At 33.8% G+C, this 19,726-nt stretch overlaps 1 long non-coding RNA gene across 1 annotated transcript; it reads right to left on the reverse strand.

The window, feature by feature from the left end:
• Positions 1 to 386: 386 nt before the first annotated feature.
• Positions 387 to 3,853, reverse strand: LOC107866395. Its single transcript, XR_001672910.2, has 3 exons — positions 3,723 to 3,853; positions 1,202 to 2,481; positions 387 to 1,070 (listed from the first exon to the last, which is right to left on the reverse strand). It is a non-coding gene; the product is annotated as an uncharacterized LOC107866395 (long non-coding RNA).
• Positions 3,854 to 19,726: the final 15,873 nt, after the last annotated feature.

Consider the following 19,726-nt stretch of genomic DNA (forward strand, 5'->3'; position numbering starts at 1 on the left):
AGCATAAGTTGGCTATGGTTGAACAAAAAGAGAAGGGGCTAAAAATTATGATGTATTGTTTATTATTAGTTTTGGCCTTTTGAAAAAGTGTAATGAGGGTGTAGTGGGATTGAATGTATTATGTATCTTTCATTAATCGACTATTTTTCACTTATATTATACATGTTTTATCTTTTTCATTCATTGACTACACAACACTGTATTATATATGTTTTACCTTTTAGTCAGAGTCTATAATCAACAATGACATCCATGTGAAAGTAATGAGACATTGATTATATAAATTGTAAAATATTTATCATTAACTATAAAATCATTTTCGAAAATAAAATTGTTCAGCTCTACACATTCAGAGCTGAAAAATGAAAAAATTAGATTGTCTTGTCTTCCATAAATAAACATCACCCACAAATAAAAGTAATAAATTTTCTTGTGATTCCTCAACATTATTCTCTTCCATGTGCATGTTGTTGATATAATCAACAACTTCCTTAAGAAAATCATCTATATCCACCAATGCATTTTTTTCTTCCTCCGTAATAGTTTTTTTTCTGATGCATTATTTTTTTTCTTTTTCTTCATCTTCTTTATGTTCTTCTCCTTTTATTGCTGCCATGGTTCCTTCTTCTTATTTTTTTCTCTGTTCTTCTTCTATTGATGCAATCTTCTCTTCTTCTTTCTCTACTTCTTCTCCTGCTGTATGCTTCCCTTCCCCTTCTTCCTCTTCTGCTTTCTCTCCATTTTATTCATTTTTTATTCTTCACAAACAGTTTTTATTTTTTTTCTTGTTCCTCCTGCATGCGTTCATCATGATTATCATTCTCTCTACCAGCTGATTTTTCGGGTTTGTTTTCTTGTTCACAAATAGCTTCTTCATTTTTTTTCTTTTTTTTCTTGATTGCCTTCGTCTGGATTTTCCTTATCTACAACAACTGCATCATCAAAGATCATCACCTCAGCAGCATTGATCGATGCATGTTCCAAAGTTGCTACCTCAAGGAATACTTCTGTAATGCCACCGTCATCACGTACAACCCTCACTGATGATTGCTAACTTTGGACCTGCACACCTGTATTTTTAAGTATTTATAATTTATAATAAACTATGCTATCAGTTAATAAAGAATGATATAGATTCCACTATAAGTAAAATTGATTATATAAAATATGCAACTTCTATAATATACAGAGGAGATATTACCTTCATCTTCTTCTTTCTTCTTTTGCTTTCCTTTTTTGCTCTCCTTAGCCTCTCTTGTTTCAAAAAATCAGCAAATCCTTCATCGCCCCCTCCAGCCTAAACACGCGCTCTTTCAAATTTTTTATCATCGGTATCTTTTCTCCTTCTTTTAATTTACTTGTTCCTGCACCGTGAGTAGCATGTCTTGACACAGGATTTCCACCAAAATTTCGGTTATCATATCCGTCCTTACCATTCTCCGATGAGGTGATGACAGTCACACCCTTCAGATGGGTGTACAAGCCATCGATGAATGGGCCATTCACCTCGTTCATAAATGCTTTAAACTTTTTCATGTATTGCTGCTTCATTTCACAGACTTTGGGATAAGGTACGGGTGCACTCTTTATAGATAAATAGGAAAATGTGATTATTAAGAAACATAATTTTATTAAAAATATTCTTCAAGAAAATAGTTTCATACGTTTGTGCTTCATCTGTTCAAATACGCATCACCTTTAATTAGTTTATCATTTTTTGAGATATGCTATCTGAGCAATTGGGGAATGGACAACGGGTTTTCTATTGATTTACCATTTCCCCTGTCGAGCTCGAAAAAGACTTTGTATATCCAAATCTATGATCAAAAGGAAAAATAAATATATAAATCAATCAGTATTGTATTAATACCATAGATAAATTACAGTATAGAATAAACTACCTTAATGTTTTATGATCAGTATCAAAAATGCCCAAGAAAATTCGTAGAGCGCGTACGATGAAACTCCCTTTATTATATATGTATTTTTCTATTTGGTGAAGTGTATCTGCTTCTTTAGCTAGTCTAGAGTCAAGACAAATGACTTCTTACCCTTAGGATATCTCTCAAAATAGCTCAAGTTATCCACTATCTTGAAGGAGTCTATGTCCATGATTTTTGACAAGTCGCCTGCAAGTAATATGCAGTGCACGAACCAAACCAAGAAGCATTTGAACTTGTCCTTCTTATCTGACCTCCCACCTCTAGTAAGCTTCAACAATATCTTAGTATTTACTCTCCTCTTTTTCACAATCTTTTTGAAAAAAGCTCTACCCTCCTCCATCACTTTGAGATATTTTGAATTAGGGGGATAAAACCCACAATTTAAACCTGTGATTAGCGCAAACTCCTTCAGGCCAAAACATGTCAACCTGTTGTTGATGGAGAACCATATTTCATGCAACATATTGTCCTGTTGAACTCAACAAAGAAGTGTATAGTGGGCAACCTTTGCATTGAACTTCAAATATTCTGGCATGTCCTATAAACAATCAAAACAGGAATTCTTAAAATTTGACTTGAGATGTTGATTAACCACGACTTGTTTGAATTCATAAAATATTTTCAAACGAGACCTAATGGATATCTTAGTCAAAAATGGTCCAACATCATCCATGACTGTGGCAAGGTCATACCTCTCAACCAAAATAAGTCGTGCACAGTGGGGCAAGATCAATGCTTCCTCATCTATTCTATGCTCAATTTTTATTTGCTCCTTCTTATCTCCACCTGAAGCTTGAACAGCTTCATCGCTACAATTTCTATTGTCCGGCTCACGAACTATTCGTTGTTTTATTTTCTCAGACCTTTCAACTTCTATATCTTTGTGTTTACTACCTCTAGCCATTTTTTATTATCTAGGTACAAAAAATAAGATTTATCATCTATCATAAAAAAATAAGGGAAATAATACCTAATCGACTTAACAGTCTATTAATAGAACAACAACATCAGCAGATGAATATGGAACAAAAAAAAAAAGGAAACCCTATCTAAAACACTATCACAATCAAGCACAATTGAAGATAAAATCCCGTAATCAAATAAATACCTAATCATCCGAATGATCTATTAACAGAACAATAATATGTATGATCAAACCATCACCAACAAGAACATGTATCTAAAACACCATTACATTGAAGATAAACTTGAAGAAAACCTAGATTTCTAGCACACCAACCGATGAAATTCAAAACAAAAATTCTCAAGAAAATGGTCAAGGGAAATCATAATCCATCAACAATCAAACAAATATCAACTTAAAAACACAGATTTTCTGTAAAATCAAGACCCATTTTAAAAAAAAAATCAATTTTTTTCATCCAGATCAAACAAATACCTAATCAACAGAACGGTCTATTATCACAATAAGAAAAATGTATGATCAAACCATCCCACGAGAACATGCATCTGAAATACGATTACATTGAAGAATAATTTGAACAAAACCCAATTTTCTTGGCACATTAGTCGATGAAATTTGCAAATTTTTTTACCATGCAATCGACAAGGATAATCGATACTCATCAAATATCCATCAACAGTAAAACAAATACCAACTAAAAAACAAAGATTTTCAGTAAAATCAACCACTTTTTTTCAAAAAAAAAATATTTTTTTCTCCCAAAGCAACTAAATTGACACAAATCAAAACAGAAAAAATAAAAAAAACTCAATCGATATTGAGCACAAATTACTCGGGAGATGAATAGAAATTACCTGAAGTTGAAGATGGAAATTCTTAAAGCTTTAGAAAAGATACAAATAAAAAATGGAGGTAGGAAAAATTGGAGGTAGGAGAGCTAATGGTGAGTGTGAGGAGAGAGAATTTTTTTTTTTGGTATTTTATATAAGTGAGGTATGAAAAGTTTTTAAAAAAGATATGAGGGGTGCCAATAAATTTTTTGGATTTTACACTTTAATCCATACCCACACCTTTTATATTTTCTCTCCCCATACCCTAGAAAATTAACTCAAAAATAAATGTCTCTTTTTCTAAATAAGTTTTCAAAGTGTCTCTTTTTCCAAATCTTCTCATATTACTATATCTATAATACAAACATCTATACTCCTTGCCCAAATTACCCCTATAATGTCTCAGCATTGTGTTGGTACGTGGTGAAATGAAACTGAATTTCAATATTTTTTTTTTTAGTAATTTTTAGTTTAAGCTTCTTACATGACATGTTTAAAAATCATAGGATTAAAGTGTTTTTCTAAAGTTCATATAATGTTAAAAACAGATAACTAAATTAAAAGGCTGAAAATATATTTTACACGACTTTACACAAAAAAGGTAAAAACAGACATTTAAATTATTTATTTTCATAAAACAGACAATCAAATCATTTGTTTGTCTGATTTTGACTTGACACATGATTTAAGAAGTAAAGAAAATTTTAACTTCATGTGATTTTAAATTAAAAATATGTAAAATGTACCAAAATTTTCTTTAATCTTATAATCGTAAGTAGTTTCGAGAAAAAATAAAATTAAAGAGCTAGAAAAGAAAGAAAAGTACACTTTTTATGTATTAAAAAAAGCGAGCAAATAATTAAAACGAACTAAAAAAAAGTATTTGTTGGGCCATTAGCTTGCACGGGTTATCTATAAATAGTCACTAGTTAATTAAATAAAAATATATTCTCTAAAATATGTTAAGCTTTCGAATGAAGTGATTACATAATTCAATATAGATATTTGAGTATACGAAGGTTTGAGGCTAAGCAAGTCTCGAATGAGAGTACGCGGATGAAATGAAATGATATCTGGACAAAGTAATATTTGAAGTTGAAGTTAAAAAATGATATTCAAAAGTTTAGACAGTATTTAAACATGTATTTAACTTGAATCTTTTTTAAAGTAAAAAAAGTTTTCTATTTGAAAAGACCCATCTTCATTATCTAACAAAAAATAGATATGATATGCCTGTGCAAGAACAGACCCAACAAAGGGTTTGAAATGAAATTTCTGGTTTAAAACCAATTAACAAACTTCACTAACAGGTTTTTAAAACTTTGAGCTGGAGATCTGTTGCGCCCAAGCGCACACGTAAGTGTACGTGGTCTCATCAAGTAATACAGTGGCCTTAAATAAAGCCGAATATTGATCTCTTAGAGACTTGTGTTGACAACTTATCCAATTCTAGTTCAACTATTGAGATAAAGTAACCAAGAGTGTTTTAGAGTTGTAAACTAAAAGTAAAGTAACTAATGCGGAAAAGTAATGACTTTGGACAATCATTGGATAAAGACCCAAGGTTAAGGCTTACGAACAATCATAATACACCATTGAACTTCATTAATTAGACTACTTATCATGGTTGTTGATTCGTAGGGTTTATCACATGATCATGGTCTCCCGACCTCTAATCATTTACTTAACTTGGACATTACAACTACATCATTGAGCGGAAATGTAATCATCCATTTAGACGCATTAAGATATCATCCTACATGTGAACGAAGCAAGGCTTATAGATATATCCCAATCCTAGATACTAATTCAAATTTCTTATTTTCTAAAAGAATAAGAATCTTACTCTATCTATCCCCGCGTTCTTCTTCCTATTCCCCCTCCCGAGATCACAAGATCGACAATATATGTATTCCAAGGTTAGCTACTCCTTCAAATAGTTAAAACAATGATAAAATAACAACCAAATATAATAATCAATTAAAACAAACTCAATTTAAAACGAAAGTAAATATGTTTTTGGCCTTGACCCCGGAATAGGGCTTTTAGCCACTCATGGAATTAACTGTAATCAAGATGAATAAATACATGATAAATCCATTAAAAAGATAAATTAAAAGAAGAAAAATCATAATTGAAATGTTTTCCATCCACTCTCCACGTTTCCAAGTCATCCAAGTGTATAACATCAAGTACAAGTGTCTTATTTATAGGAGGACAAAACTGTCGATTTTTGCACTAGGCCGCGCCGCGGGGTTAATTTTGCGCGTCTAGCTGTGCGATGCGCCCTTATCATCGAGACCCACTATTTTGGGTCCCTTAGGAAGATCCTAGTGTATGTATTTTACCTAGTGTCATTTTCTTTGGTCCATGACACGCTCTTGACATCCAAGGTGTCTAAATCATGTCAAGTTGTGTCTTGTGCTTTCGTTGATCCATTTCAAACCTTTTTGTGTTGTTTCTACTTGATTTGAAGCTTTTATATCCATAATATATCATCATAATCTAATAAAAAAGTATCCTATAGCATTAAAAACCACGAATTAAAGCTCAAAACAACACAACATCCAAGACGACGAACTAGAAACTTAAGCTAAGAATACTAGTTTACCCCTTTTGACCTTAAACTTGGTTTTGACTCTTGGATAGATTCAATTGCACTTTAAACACTATAAATAATTTTTTCCACACATAATTAAACAATAATACCATTAGGAACTCATTACATACATTAGAATCCATTACGATCAACTGGAACAATACTTAGCTCAAGTTAGTAAAACTAGTTTTCTCATTTGACCTCTAAATGATCAATTTTAATATAAACTTACTTGAAAATACCTTTAAACATTGAAATCATATACTTAAACACTTAGATGCTCAATTATATAATCATTTACTCATAAATCACACAATAAGTCCTCAAAACAAGGCTAAATAAGCTAGGATAACAACACTAAAGTGCATAAATCAACCTCAGATCATCACCCCACACTTAAATCCTTGTTCGACCTCGAACAACTCTTTACATTTAAGCATCATAAGCTGAGGTGACTCCATGCTTCTACTACACGTAAGACACTCAATCTAGTACTACAATGACTATACAAAATGCAAGTTTCTCCGCTAAGCATGTTATGTACACAATTAAAAGTTCAAGAACACTACTCCAAAATGTCCTAGCCTTAGGAATTGACTCACCAGGTTTTAAAACTAATGCATATTTCTCACTAAAATACATCATATAAATCACCCAACATTCATTAAACATGTGCCCTCACAATAAGAGAGTTAGCCATAATCACTCACAATAAAGCAATATACAACACAATGGGTACAAGAATCAAATTGTGCTCACTCTCACAAAGAATTCCCAAGTTGCACTAAATGAACTATAGGCTTGCCCTTAGTGTAGTGCTTCACTAATATCAAAATGTTAAGGTTTAAGATCAAATAGGTCTTTAAAGGTTGTAATGTAGGCTATGGAATGGGTAGGAACTATTTTGGCCAAGAATAATAACTATCTTCCCTAAGCACTTTAATACGTCACATTATAAAAACAACACTAATCTCTAACAACCAACTTCCACGTCCACTACCTTCACACATATTTTGTTTTACCCCATCTCATTAAGCTCATTCACATACAATATGGTGGGAGTATTGTCTATTGGTTCAAGATTCAATTTTTAGCACAAATTTTCTTTTCACTCCTCACCACAACACATTAACTTTACACATGAACAACTATTTTTTTGGGGCTTCACTTTCACCTTTCCTCCTCTTATTTTTTTCAAATTCCCTACTCAATTAATTTTACACTAAAGCGCTTCGGAGATTTGGATCAAATTAAGGTAAATCAAAGAAGGGATTAAGCTACAAATGAGGCTACCAAAGAATAAGCTAAAGGCTCAAAGGGTTTAACTAAGATTATGCACAAGGGTAGATCAAAAGAGGGTATAAACATGGCTAAAAAATAAATGCCTATATCATCTCCTAAACCCGCATTCTTTATTTCATTTTGCACACACCAAGCAAGTTTTTGCATCAAATGCCACAAAGAAAATACTAACACCTTACACGCACATTTCACATGCTCAACTCATGTAGGATCATCATAGACTCTTAACCAAATAATAGCATGAATTCAACATTAAGCCAACAAGAACATGAGCCATAACCATGAGCCTAGGAGTCTAGAAAGTAGCAATTCACACAATCAACATGCTCTTTACAACCAAAACACTTGCATCATGCAGTCAAATATAGCACCAACAAGAATATCTTATTTATTCCTAACACAATTGTTTTTTTAAAATTACTCCTAAAAATGGGAATTTCCTTACCCCACAATTAAAAATTTACTTTTTCCCCAAAGTATACTTTAAAAGTAGAGATAGAAATACTTCCTGAAGCCTCCAGGCCTATCTTGTAGCATCTTTATACATCAAAAGGGGGGGACCTCACACTTAGTCTTCGCCATGCTTCTTAGCTCAGGTTTTTTGATACTCAGACTTCCCATCAACATTTGACTCAACAAAAACAAAAACTAGTGAATTTAAAGCTATAAATACTGAAAATAAAACATACTTCACTTGTGTTGTCTCCCAAGCATTGTGGCACGACCCAATCAACTTTTTCCTCCACCTTGAGGATATGAATTCCACCCTCAACTTCATATCCATCTTTTTGCTTTGCTCATAGGGTGGTGGTACAAATATGAAGAAACCAAGTAATGGATGGTGCATGGTAAACCACCTAGTATTGAAGTGAGGTGTGTTTTTATGTTGCTTATCTAGTGCAAAATTAAGAACATAAGATTCTTGTTTCTCATCTTTACACTCTCTTACTATTTTAGATGATTCTACAGACAATATATCATCTAAACATAATGCATAAAAATGCTTTGAATGAGGCCCAGTTACTTCCACTTCAAAATTTACACAATCCACAACACCCTCACTTTTATTCACGTTCTCTATTTCAGTCTCAAGAGAAAGATGACAGTTGAATTACCGAAATTCTTGTGTATTTCTCTACCTTTGTAGAGATAGTGGTGGTTTTATCTCCTGAACTTGTTCAACAACTGTAGTTTTCGAGTACTCAGACTTCCTCGAATTATCAGCAACTTTGTCTGCAATCGGTTGGAGAGTCAACTCTGCATCTACCTCCTTAGTTGTCTTTGGAGGTTCTTCATTTAGCTCTTTATTATTTCTTAAAGTGATTGCCACTACTTGGTTAGAAGGTTCAGTGTCACTTGACAAACCACCTTGAGTACTGGTTTTTTCTTCCTGCTGCATCTGTCCCAGTTAATTCTCCAACTTCTTTGTAGCCACCTGCTAGTTCTTTATGTCTGCTGCCAACTCTGCGTAAGATGCTAAAATTTATTTTAGCATCTCTTCTATATTGCTAGTTTAAGTCGTGGCCTGATTTCCTTAAAACTGTTGCTGAAACTATTGCTGTTGGTTGTTCCATGATTGAAATGGTGGATGAGTCTGTCACGTTTGATTGTAGTTGTTCACATAATATGGCCTTTGATCATATCCCACAAATATTTTTGAATCAGAATTGACAGCACATATAGCTGTGAAATGACCACTGTTACCACAAACCATACACTAACTTGTGGTTTGCTCCACAGATAGGATAGTATACACCTCATATTTAGAAAGTCCCGTCCACATGCTTCCATTAAAATCTGGACAAAAATCCTGTCGATGAGGTCCTCCACAAAAACAACAAGAATCATCATCCCCCAAAAACCATCTATCCTAGGTTGCCATGTCAAGAAGTGCGATAATAGAAAGTAAAAAGAAATAAAAAGAAAAAACTACTCAACCATGTACTACTCAATATAGCTAAACTAAGAATAATATTGTTGCCTAATTACAAGTTCCCAGCAATGGCGTTAAAAACTTGTTGCACCCAAGCGCACACATAAGTGTACGTGGTCTCACCAAGTAATACAGTGGCCTTAAATAAAGCCTAATATTGATATCTTTGAGACTTGTGTTGAAAACTTATCCAATTATAGTTCAACTATTGAGATAAAGTAACCAAGAGAGCTTTAGAGTTGTAAACTAAAAGTAAAGTAACTAATGCGGAAAAGTAATGACTTTGGACAATCAATGGATAAAGACCCAGGGTTAAGGCTTACGAACAATCATAATACACCATTGAACTTCATTAATTAGACTACTTATCATGGTTGTTGATTCGTAGGGTTTATCACATGATCATGGTCTCCCGACCTCTAATCATTTACTTAACTTGGACATTACAACTACATCATTGAGCGGAAATGTAATCATCCATTTAGACGCATTAAGATATCATCCTACATGTGAACGAAGCAAGGCTTATAGATATATCCCAATCCTAGATACTAATTCAAATTTCTTATTTTCTAAAAGAATAAGAACCTTACTCTATCTATCCCTACGTTCTATCTTCCTATTTCCCCCCTCCCCCCGAGATCACAAGATCGATAATATATGTATTCCAAGGTTAGATACTCCTTCAAATAGTTAAAATAATGATAAAATAACAACCAAATATGATAATAAATTAAAACAAACTCAATTTAAAGCGAAAGTAAATATGTTCTTGGCCTTGACCCCGGAATAGGGCTTTTAGCCACTCATGGAATTACCTGTAATCAAGATGAATGAATACATGATAAAATCCATTAAAAATATAAATTAAAAGAATAAAAATCATACTTGAAGCTTTTTCCATCCCCTCTCCACGTTTCCAAGTCGTCCAAGGTGTATAACATCAGGTACAAGTGTTTTATTTATAGGAGGACAAAACTGCCGATTTTTGCACTAGGCCGCGTCGCGGGGTTAATTTTGCGCGTCTAGCAGTGAGATGCGCCCTTATCATGGAGACCCACTATTTTAGGTCCCTTATTAAGATCTTGGTTTATTAATTGTACCTATTGTCCTTTTCTTTGGTCCGCGACGCTCCCTTGACATCCAAGGTGTCCAAATCACGTCAAGTTGTGTCTTGTGCTTTTGTTGATCAATTTCAAACCTTTTTGTGTTGTTTCCACTTGATTTGAAGCTTTTATATCCATAATATATCATCATAATCTAATAAAAAAGTATCCTATAGCATTAAAAACCACGAATTAAAGCTCAAACCAACACAACATCCAAGACGACGAACTAGAAACTTAAGCTAAGAATACTAGTTTACCCCTTTTGACCTTAAACTTGGTTTTGACTCTTGGATCGATTCAATTGCACTTTAAATACTATAAGAAATTTTTTATACATATAATTACACAATAATACCATTAGGAACTCATTACTTACATTAGAATCCATCACGATCAACTAGAACAATACTTAGCTCAAGTTAGTAAAACTAGTTTTCTCGTTTGACCTCTAAATGATCAATTTTAATACAAACTTGTTTGAAAACACCTTTAAACATTGAAATCATATAATTAAACACTTAGATGCTCAATTATATAATCATTTACTCATAAATCACACAATTAGTCCTCAAAACAAGGCTAAATAAGCTAGGATAACAACACTAAGGTGCATAAATCAACCTCAGATCAAGATCTATCAAAACAATCTATCTATCTCACTTCTAAGGTAGTGATGTGGACTATGTAAACTCGACCTCCCTAAACCTCACTTAGTAAAAATATATTAGATATGTTGTTGTTGGGTAAGGTTCCAACAACTTCCAATATCAATTACTATAATATGCATGTAAGCATTGCAACCGAAAGTCCCAATTATATAGAAATGATAGAAAATACTAATTTGTTAATATACAAACATTCTAGTAAAGATACAAATAAATGAATCTTCAAAGGCTGAATTTTCTTTAATCTTCAACCATTACAAATCATCTTCAATATCAACCCAATTTTTTATCTTTGTTTTCAGGGGTGGTTTTAAAAATATTTAGCTCTCATTCACATTTATCCCTGGCATCTATTTCATTTTTAGATAAAATACCTAACTACAGTCTCGGCCAAATTGAGTTGCTTGGTCTTTTATCCAGCACATCTTTGTACGGGGTTTTCATGCCTAGTTGTTATATATGTCCATTCAGTGAATTTCTCCACGTTCATCAAATTCCTCTCTGTATTCATCTATTTGTTGTTCATCAGTTAAATTTGTACGTGTTTCTCAGGGTATTTTTGTTGTTATTTTCTCTGTGTCCAATCCAATTTTTCATCTTTGTGATGATTTGTAGTGCATTTGAAAAAATATACAAGTGAAATAGTCAGACCAACAAAATTATTAATTTTGTATGTTTATTTTGTGAAAATTTTGACTTTTGAGAGTCGTCACTTAATTTTATTTGGAAAGGAATTAAGAAAACTTTTATAAAGTACTTAGATGATTCAAAACAGAAAAATCATTTAAGTTAGATATTCTAGGTAAGCGGTTCCTATTAACATTTTGGGAAGGTTTTAAGGCATCTAAAATGTCCGCTAACTTGAGGTTACCCGGACTATTTGAAAATATCTTTTGACTAACTTAAAAAAAGATTGATTGTGAAAAAGTGATTGATTTTAGGAAAAGACTTGTAAAAGAAATTTGGACGACTTAGTAGGGATTTTAACTATGTCTAAACAAACTAATAACAAAGCATGTAAGAGGGGAAGGGGAGAAAATAAAGACTTAGGCCATCGGACCCAAATCAACAGACCCTGTCCTAATCTAATTGGGCTTTAGGCCCACTTGCACCTGTCTTATTCTAAATGTTGAGCCTTGGCCCGTAGCCTGTCCTAAACTATTTTTTTAGGCCCGTTGGCCCAAAATCTGCTCCACCTGTATTATATTTACAACTTTGGCTCCAAGGTCCAAATGAATGAATAATAAAATAAAGAAACAAATAAATAAATAATAATAAAAAGACAATAATAAATTAATAAATAAATAAAATAAAAAATGAGACTTTCGAGTCTCTTTGCAACTTCAAAGACGAGTCTTTAGTCCATTCTTCTTCTTTCGACTCCTTATATTCATTTGCCATGCGACTGATTTTAGACTTTCTTTTGGGCTTGATTCGATGAGATAGGCCTTATTGGCCCATCATGAAATGCAAAGGAAAAGAGTCCATTTTGACTCTCAGGCGGGTTCATGCAAAGAAAGATAAATAAATTAATATGTGTTCACAAAAAAAAAAAGAATAATTCTGACAACAAAGAGACATAAATCAAACTCATACATGGAAACCAAACAAGGAGACCATAAGGAACGATAATAAAAATTTAGATAAAGTAATGTAAGAACATGAACTGGACACCTTGATAGATTCAATGAATAGGTAAAAGGGAAGGGACAATTAAATGCAAGCTCAAACCAACAAGAGAACTAACAAATTTGTAAGCCAAGAAAATCCTAGTATATTATAAGATGTTATCGCTTTATGCCTAAGATTTGAAAAAATCCAACTAGATGCAACCAAATACAACTTTTAAAGATTGGAGAAGAGAAAAGGAAGAAGAGATAATTTAAAGTAACAGACTACTAATCAGATATTATGAGCCAAGAAATAATTTAGGAGACAACTTTACTCCTAACACAAACTACGCAATCTATATCAAAGTAGCACGTTAAGAATACAACCACTCGAACATGAAACATTAAGACGAAAATAGCGACTTACATTTTTTAACCCTATTAGGACATTGAATCTGAAATCAGGCTCTAATAAATGTTAATAAGAGAGAAATAAAGCAACCACGGTGTTCGAACCAAAAGAAAAAAGATGGAAAAATAATAAAAGAACCCACTTACATGAAAAACAATAAAAACAAAAGCTTTTGAAGCTACAAGAGACATGAAAAGCATGCTTCTTCTTTTTTTTCCTATGGCTGTTAGGTCGCATTAAATATATTCGCACTAGCGTTTCAAGACTATAATTACGATGCCACATTAACCCTCAGTTTTAATTCTATCAAAACAAGAGACCTATACAATGTATCCTCCAACCTATTTTGACATTTCTTGCCAATAGGAACTTGAGGAACATCTTTACCTACTCACGATAATTCGAAAACAAGCATAAGATATGGCAACGAATGGGCGAGCCACTAATAATGTTGAACTAAGGTGAAAAAGAAAACTTAAACAATAAATATTCAGCTAAATACCGGCAAGATCAGACTGTGATATTTAACTATGAAAATAATAGGTTGGTGACTAATGAAATCAATGTTGCAATGATTTTGAAGGAAAAACCAGAATGCAAATTGTGAGGCTAACCAATATCGTTACTATTGCGTCGTTTTATGTGTGGTTCTAGCTGCTTCATGGGTATTAGGTCGCTGGAATTAGCCGTTGTTGTTGCTGGCCAGGTCGGATTTTCATTGGTGCCGGATCTGGGGTCGGGTTGAATTTTGGTGTGGTGTTGATTGTACGTGTTGTTGCTGTTGAATATTGTTGTTGTTGTTCATATCTATTGTTTAAAGGAAAAGGGGGAGGGGGGTCGGTGTTGGTGTGGATTAGGTTGGGCCGGGTAGAATGGAGTGGTCTTGGGCTGAGGGGAGAAGAAAAAAGGTTTTGGGCTGCTTGGCTGACTGATTAGAGAGTTGTTGGGTTAGTTATGAAATAATAATTAAAGGAATGGTCTGATTTAAATTGGGCCGAATTGAGGGTTGATTTGGGTAGATTATGTATATTTGGGGTTATTTAAAAAATAACCCCAATTAATTTAAGAGTTGGTCAAATTTTATTTAATTTTCGATCAAATTGAAAATCAATTGATCAATTGCATTTCAATTATGACCAATTTGGTTTCAATTATGACCAATATTAAATAAATTAACTAAATTCAATTGAAATTCGATACGAATTAATACCTCATTTAATCTCGATCTTCTTGATTTAATAAAATCAAACACATATTTATTCAAATAAATTATTTTTTATAATAAATTATATTTAAATCAAGACTTCAACCATTTGAATTTATTTTCAAGATAAGCTTGGATTAAAATTCGATATTCCGCAAAATAAATGATTAAGCAACCAAATTATATAATCTCGTATAATTGAATAGGATAGTATATAGTCTCTACTTAAAATGACAAAATTACGTGCATAAATATTTTAAAAAAAATTATTTGGAAGAAATAAATATTGTAATTTTATTTAAAATCAAAGAAACTCAAAATTAAATTTGGTTATGGAGGAAAAAAATTAGGTGTCAACAACTGCCCCTTCCCTTTGAGTGGGATGAATGCGATTAATCCTGGGCAAAGGGAGGTTGACGTTCCTAATTTTTGTCCGACCACATTCAAATCTGATAGAGATTGTTTTTTCACACGAGTTTTCATGGAGTTATGGCCAGACCCCGGTATTGGGTTTCCAACACATATCAGGTTATATGAGAATTCAGGCCACTTGTAGTTCACTAAGCTTGATTTAAAGTGCGATTTTTAAAAAATTCACAAGCTATATCAGTTTTTTGAGTTTTTGATAAAATCGAAAAGCTGGAGAATAAAAAAATCTGGGGGGAGGTTGGAATGCAGTCGAATTTTCGACATAGAGCTCAGCCTACATATCCTCGAGACTTAGGGAATTAGACTGCTTGTAGTTTGACTCAATCGGTAGAAAAGATAGTCTTTTATTTCAGACGATCTTTGGTTCAGGATGAGTGAAAAGTTGATCGAGTTTCGGAAAAGAGGCTTGTAACCTCTTAACCATGAATGTGGGATCCTTCACATCTATAGGCAAGAACTTACCTGGACATAATTTCTAAAAATCCAAGTATGTTGTCACCCGAATTTGAAAGAAAGAGAATGTTACCCTCGGTATGAGTTTAGAAATATTCCAAAGGTGAAGCTGAAATCAAAATATCCCAAAATATTCCCATATTCCTTCTAACAGGGTGTGGTTTGATTGGTGGTGGTGATCATCCTTTATCTTGTGTCCAAAGATTTGATGTCCCTTTTTAGTCTATCTCCCGTTTTGCTGCTAAGAAAGAGTTCCACGTTGTGTTGCGTCCTTTTTGGAGTCGTCCGCACCTATGATTTTAATTTTGAGATTTTCATCCTCTCGGATGGTCTCGACAATATCTCAAACAAAATCGTTAGTAATAACCACAATTCACGAAAGGGGTGTATAGTTTTTACCATGTCTCCACGTGACTTGTTGCATAAAAATGAAGTCATCCTTTCATGTACCTATTTAGAAGAAAATAACTTGCAACGACAGACATAACAACCCTCTTAGTTGTTGTATAATTATCTCATTTGTCGAGTGAATATGTCTTCAAAGTGGGGTGGCCCTTTTGGACACTGACGACACTTTATGAAGAGTGGTCCCTGCAATCGTGTAATATTGTATTGATGCGAAAACCCTTTTGAGTCACCTATAATGCTTGTGGAATGATAACATCTCTAGTTATTGCCAATAATTCTTTGCATATGATCTCAGGTAAGTCTTGCGCATCTTTTGTATCGATACGACTTATATATTTCCATTGAATTGTCAATCTTTGGATAATCTCGCGCATTATTTGATGTCGGATATGAGGACACTTACAAATATTCTTTGAATTGCTAGCTTTTAGGTGATCCTGCACATTATCCGACCTTGGATAAGAGATGACTTACAAATATCCTTCCAATCACTAGCTCTCAGGTATTCCTGCACATCATCCGATGTTGGATACAATAAGACTTACAGATATATCTCAAATTGCTAGTCTTTGGGTAATCCTGCACATAATCGATCTTGGATATGACGCAACTTATAGAGAACCCTTCGACTTATTGATTTGATAATCTCGCATATTCTCCGGTAAGGATTTAGTTGCGACTTATAGATAACCTTCAGACTACAAATTTTTGGGTAACCTTGCACACTATCTGGTTAGGATGTCGTTGTGGTTTACGAATGACCTATGGTCTATCAACTCATAGGTAATCTTGCACGCTATCCTATTTCAAATAATATGACTTACAGATGACCCTCAAATTGTCAATTTCTAAAAAATCTCATATATCACTCGTCTTCATATAGTGATTTAAAGGCATCCCTTCAAATTACATGCTCTTGATGCATTCAGATGCTGATTCATAAAATGATGAGATATCCTCAATGCCAGCATTTGTGTCTCGCGTGTCAATAGATATTAAATGCTGATGATATCCTCGACGCCAGCGTTTGTGTCTCACGTGTCAACGAATATTTGAATGCTAATGATATCATCGATGCCAGTATTTATGTCTCGCATGTCAACAAATATCGAATACTGATGATATCCTCAACGCCAGCATTTGTGTCTCGCGTGTCAACAGATATTGAATGTTTATGATATCCTCAATGCCAGCGTCTGTGTCTTGTGTGTCAACAAATATTAGATGCTGATGATATCCTCGACGTCAGCGTTTGTGTTTCATATGTCAACAGATATTAATGCTAATGATATCCTCGACGCCAGCGTTTGTGTCTCGCGTGTCAACAAATATTAAATGTTGATTATCCTTTGTGTAATGGCCCTCTTGGCAATGAAAACATTTTCATCTGAGTGCATTTGTCTGCATTTTTGCTTTCTACATGTACCTGTACTCAATGTATACAGTTAGTAGACACAATGCCGCTCTCACGGGAGACCACAGTCAAATTTGTGAAAGTTTAATCCGCTATTCATGCTCTTTTTGAAGAAGTATTTAAATAGAAGACCCACCAGATATATATGAATGCGCAAAATCCCTTGTTAGGGTCACTCAAATACCGCTCTTTTCACTTCAATGAATTTTGAGGAAGAACTTCCGCTCTTTCTCCTATTGAGTGATCCTTTTGATTGTTGTATTTATTGTGCTAATTCCTTTGAATGCACCTGCACTCAAAGTAAATATTTAATAGACACAAAGTCACTTACGCTAGCGACTTCTTTTATATAAAGAATTGTTAATACGATATTCATAAAGAAGATAAGACGCCTTTGTTTGTCCTTCATGGTCTCAAGAAATTAGATAGACAATCCAAAAGGTCCTTGAAAAATGAGTATTGAATCCATTTTTGTGACTTTCCAAAAATATCGTTCTTTAGCATTATATGCTTTAGTGTGTCTCGCAAGTCGCTTGGGGATTTTCTTGAAAGAGATTTGTATTTTTTGTGTACTGATCCCTGCATCCATAGAAAAATGAGTAGTTTTTTAGTGAAACGACTCTGTGTTGACCTTCTTCGATTCCTGGTTTGCTCCTTGCCATCTTTCGGGTACTCCGTCATGTTGGGACTTCTACCCTGACTACTGATAATGCCCAACTTACACGTCAATTTAGTGCAAGCCAGTCTTTGTAAATATATTTACCCAACAAGAGTCGGGGTTGAATCCACGAGGAACAATGTGAGTGACGATTGAGTTAATTCAAAATAGGAGTGCTTGCCCAATCCAAGCCGAAGGTGCAAAATGGTTTGGGGGGTTTTCAATCGTGTCAGATGTGAAAGTAATTCTTGGGCTTCTAAGGGACTAATTCGAGACTAAGAATAATTAGAGTGTAATCAATTAAAATGGATCTTGGGACTATGCTTTCCTAGGGACAAGATGTGTATGGGAATATGACAATTTGATGCAAATTCTAATTATTAATGATATGGTAGGCTAGGTCTAACGTCTTTGAGGCTAGTCTTTCGACAAAACCATAAAGATTGCACTCGTTGTCTCATTTGAGCACCTAACAAATGTGTCAATCAAAACCACCCAATACCTCAATTGGGAATTTCTATTTCTAGGATGAATCCCAAGGCATAGCTAACTTCACAGCCACCCTTACGTCTAAGATAGTGATAGATTCATAAAATACACACATAATTGTCTACAATTGCTTTGGTCTTCACATCCCTCTTTCAAGGAGATATATTCCTAAAGTTCACCTAAAACCCTTCTTTCGAAGATGGCCTTGAGCTTTCTAGAGTTTGGAGCTTTCACCCATCAAATCTCAATCAGATTACTCAAGCAATAATAGAACCCATTATCAACAAACTAGCATATGCACAAATTAATTACTACCCACATACAATTGCATCTTAATCAGGTATAATCCCAAGAGGTAGATTTAGCAACTCATAATGATAATAAAAACAAATAAACCAACATTTCCATCAAAGTTATCCATAATAAAATAAAGAGAGTGCAAACCACACTTTAGAATCCAATGAATCTTTAATGGGTGAAGCCAAATCTACACTTAGTAGTTACTCTAATGTCTTCTTAGCTCAAAATTAGTACAAGTCTTGCTCTAAGCTCCAAGAAGTTACAAAAACCCTAGACTAAATATGGGAGGTAGAATTGTAGAATGATGGGTGAAAATGAGCTATAAGACCCCTTAAATAAGCCCCACTTGCACATTTTATTAAATTACAAAATTGCCACCTTGCTCTTTATTTGCTTGAGTGGATCCAAAACTTATGGAGAACGGATAGAGAGCATATAGAAAGCAGCTTCTAAGCAGATGTAAAGTGGATCCAAAGCAGATCCAAAGCAGGTAGCTCTTTTCCTTCACATTTGGCCTCTTGTTGACTTGAATGACTTGCTCATCTTCCCTTTTCAACTTTTACCTACACAAATGAGCATTAAGTAAGAGATTACCATCAAATCAATGGAAAATCATGATAGTTTAGGCCTAAAAGGTGCTAGCAAGTCGTCAAATTAACGACTTATCAACCCCACAAACTTAAACTATTACTTATCCTCAAGCTACCAAGAATAGTTCAATGAGATAAGGTATTCAACTCAAATCCACCCAAAAGAAAGCTATGCTAAAGGAACAAGTTAACAAAGCTCTACAAAGACTTTTCAAACACGTCATGGCAACAAAGAAACCAAAAATTTTCAATAAGAACATATTTAAAATGCAAGTATGTAATTTTGTATCAAACAAACCTTCCAAATCCACAAATCATCTTAAGAGAAGACACAAAATCTTCAAAGATTGTCTCAATCTTCACAATGCTACTTATCTCACCCATTTACCCAAGTTGATAGTAAGACTTCGCTCTCTACCCAAAAGTATCGATATCGCTCACATGCAAGAGTTA

Source organism: Capsicum annuum, chromosome 3, assembly GCF_002878395.1.
Source record: "Capsicum annuum cultivar UCD-10X-F1 chromosome 3, UCD10Xv1.1, whole genome shotgun sequence".
NCBI classification, from domain to species: Eukaryota; Viridiplantae; Streptophyta; class Magnoliopsida; order Solanales; family Solanaceae; genus Capsicum; species Capsicum annuum.